Genomic DNA, 3,698 nt, shown 5'->3' with positions numbered 1-3,698 from the left:
GGTAACTTATTTTTGTTCTCAATGCTGACTCCCTTTCTCCTTTGACTTCTTGGCAGTTTATAAATATAATTTCAAAATTCTTAAATCTAAAAAGAAAATGATTACTGGTTACTTTAATTAAAGAAAAAAAATTGTCAATTACCCAGACATTAATTACTTTGGGATCAACTGCACCTCTGTCTGCTGAAAATTTTGAAATACTGGGTCAAGTTCTCGGTTTTCCCCTTTCATCATTGTAATTCCTTTTAAAGTGGCCTTCCCCTGAGCAAAGCTAACATTGAACAAAACTCTAAAGCTTGTCTCTTTTCAAAAAGAAAAAATAATAATAATAAAAACTGAAAAGAGAAGAAGAAAAAGATTGTATTAATGCCTCTGTTCTAGTGTGAACAATAATTAGCAGCGAGTTTCATATTTTAAAACAAAATCTAATTAGTTACGAAGAACACCCAACTCCTCTCTATTATTTATTTTTCTTCTACCTTAATAGTTGGCTAGCCTCATATTATTTACCTATTTCTACAAAAACAAAAATGAAACAAACAAAAAACACTCTCAAAGATGCTCAAAGAAAAGAAAGACGGAGCCAAGATGGCCGCCTCCACCACCCAGTGCCCAGTGACAAAAGCGGAGAGCAAGTCGGCGGGGCCGCGCGCGGGGTCGTCCGGGAGCGCGCGCCGGCCTGGGCGCCCCAGCCCGGGCACTGCTGCACCGTCCGCGCCGCCGCCGCTGCCGCGGCAGCCACCGCCACCACCACCGCCACCACCACCGCCACCGCCACCGCCACCGCCACCGCGGGACGGGCCCAGGGACTGGCCCAAGGCCGGGCGGGAGCCAGGGCCCGGGCACTCGTCCGCGCCGGGCCTGGGTTCTGAGGAAAACGCAATGGTGGCCATGGACCTGAGTTCTCCCTCGCTCCCTAAGAAGAGCCTGCCTGTCCCTGGGGCCCTGGAGCAGGTGACCAGTTGGCTGAGCAGCAAAGTAGCTCCGGAGGTTCCTCATGGCAGCAAACAGGAGCTGCAGGACCTCAGATCCCAGAGCCTGACCACCTGTGAGGTCTGCGGCGCCTGCCTTGAGACCCGAAAGGACCTATCCAGCCACGCACGCTCCCACTTGCAGTAGTTGGTAGTGGCTGAGTCAGAGAGGCGCGTTGCACCCAATAACCTCCTCTAGGAGCTTATGAAGCAGAAAGGCCTGCCGGACGCCCACCTTGGGCTGCCCCCGGGCCTGGCTAAGAAGTCCAGCTGGCTGAAGGAGGTGGTCTCCGGGGACCCCGTCCCGGCTTACTTACCCTGGCCAAGTCCTTGGATGCCCCTGCTGTCAACAAAGCCATTAAGTTGTATCTCGGCTTCTCGACCAAGGGCCTGAGCCGCCCCCACCTCCCCGGCTCTCCGCTCCTCAAAAAGACACCACTGGCCCTGGCGGGCTCCTCTACCCCTAAGAATCCTGAGGACAAGAGCCCCGAGCTGTCCCTGAGCCCCCGGCTGGCCTCCCAAAAGGCACAGCGACCTCAGTCTGAGGCCGTTGAACCTCACCTCAGGCCCAGAGCCAGCACCAGACGTCCGCTGCTGTGAGTTCTGTGGTGAGTTCTTCTAGAACCGCAAGGGCTACTGGAGCCACATAGGCTCCTACCTGAGGCAAATGGGCGTGACTGAGGGGTACGTCAATGGTTCCCCCATCGACAGGCTGCGGGAGCTCCTGAAGAGACAGACCCAGTCTCGCCCTGGCAGACCTCCCAACCCGCTAGGGCCAAGTCCAAAAGCCCTGGCCAAGATGATAGGCGGCACAGGTCCTGGCAGCTCACTGGAAACCCGCAGCCCCTCGGACCTTCACATCTCACCCTTGGCCAAGAAGTTGCCACCGCCACCAGGCAGCCCCCTGGGCCACGCACCAACTGCCTCTACTCCTCCCAGGGTCCGGAAGATGTTCCCAGGTCTGACTGCACCCTCCCTGCCCAAGAAGCTGAAGTCTGAACAAATACGGGTGGAGATCAAGCGGGAGATGCTGCTGGGGGCCCTTCATGGGGAGCTACACCTATCTGAGGGTCCCTGGGAGGTGCCACGGGAAGACATGATACCTCTGAACCTGTAATCCTGGGCAGAGCCGGTGCGCGACATCCGCTATGAGTTCTGCGGCGGGTTCTTTGAGAACCGCAAGGGCCTATCTAGTCACGCGTGCTCCCACCTGCTGCAGATGGGTGTGACCGAGTGGTCCGTCCATGGTTCCTCCACTGACACTGCGAGAGATCCTCCAGAAGTCCAAGCCGTGCCTCATCAAGAAGGAATCACTGGCTGGAGACCTGGCCCCTGCCTTGGCTGAGGATGGGCCTCCCACTGTGGCGCCTGGGCCCGTGCAGTCCCCACTGCCGCTATCGTCCGGCCGGTCAGGCAAACCAGACGCAGGGCGGGTCCAGGTTTCCTTGCGAGCTCAGCCTGACTCCCATCTCTGGGGCCAAGCTCTGAGCCACTGGCTACCTGGGCTCAGTGGCAGCCAAGCTGCCCCTGTAGGAGGACCGCCTCCTCCCCAGCAGAGGTCAAGGCCACGACCTACATCCAGACTGAACCACCCTTCAAGACAAAGACCATTCACGAGAAGACCTCCCACTCCTCCACTGAGGCCTGCTGCGAGCTGTGTGGACTTGACTTTGAAAACCGCAGGGCTCTGGCCAGCCACGCACGGGAACACCTGTGGCAGTTCAACGTGACCGAGTGGTGCATCAGTGATTCGCCCATCGAGACACTGAGCGAGTGGGTCAAGCACCAACCCCAGAAGGTGGGCGCCTACTGCAGTTATACATCCAGGGCGGCTGCCCCTTCACCAAGAAGTTCCGCAGTGCCAGCCATGGCCGTGACAGTGACAAGCGGCCATCCCTGGGCTGGCTCCCAGGCGCCTGGCCATGGTAGGCTGCAGTGCTGGGGGCCTGGGAACCAGAGCCTGAGGCTGGCCGGGCAGCCCACAGTGGTGAGCAGCCTCTGGCAGCCAGGCCGCCGGACACCATGAAGGCTGCAGCGCACCAGCGGCAGAACATCAACAAATTCAAATGCCGACAAGCTCGCCCTCCAGATGCCTCCGCAGCCCGGGGAGGTGAGGAGACCGATGACCTACAGTAGAAGCTGGACGAGGTGAGGCAACCCCACCCCGAGTCCGGCCGGTCCCCTCCCTGGTGACCCTGACATCACTTATCAAGTTCGTGGGCAACATCTACACGTGTCCTCAAATGCAGATTCTGCGAAGTGGAGTTCCAGGGCCCCCTCTGTATCCAGGAAGAGTAGGTGCGGTACTTAAACAGCTGCACATCCTGGAGATGAACTTCTCCAAAGCGGACCCGCAGCCTAAGGAGTCCCTGCAGGCACAGACAGTGGTGACAGAGGCTTCCTAACACAAAAGCATTCCAGATCCCCTCTCGTGCCCCCTGTGTCTCCTCTTCTTCCTCTGTGTCCCCGTCCCTCTTCCTTTTTCTTTCCATTTCCATAGGAGCAAGCCAAAATCTCAAACCCGCGCCCCTTGGGGTCTGGGCACTCTACAGCCAGGGCGCCGGGAGCAAGCTAGCAGCCCTTCCCCCAGTCCGAAGACTCTGGGACCACAGGGTGTCTTCCTTCAGCCTATGCCCACCTGGTCCAGCAGGGACAGCAGCCGGGTCTCGGGTGGCAGCCGATCTGGTCACAGGGGAGGACAGCACTCCCCATTCTAGCAGCCAGTCA

At 57.8% G+C, this 3,698-nt stretch overlaps 1 pseudogene; it reads left to right on the top strand.

Moving 5' to 3' along the window:
• The first annotated feature begins 588 nt into the window (after positions 1–588).
• Positions 589–3,485, top strand: LOC117080160 (annotated as a pseudogene).
• The last annotated feature ends 213 nt before the right edge of the window (positions 3,486–3,698 follow it).

Source organism: Trachypithecus francoisi, unplaced genomic scaffold, assembly GCF_009764315.1.
Source record: "Trachypithecus francoisi isolate TF-2019V2 unplaced genomic scaffold, Tfra_2.0 Lachesis_group8, whole genome shotgun sequence".
NCBI classification, from domain to species: Eukaryota; Metazoa; Chordata; class Mammalia; order Primates; family Cercopithecidae; genus Trachypithecus; species Trachypithecus francoisi.
This window is presented reverse-complemented; position numbering and strand designations above follow the sequence as displayed.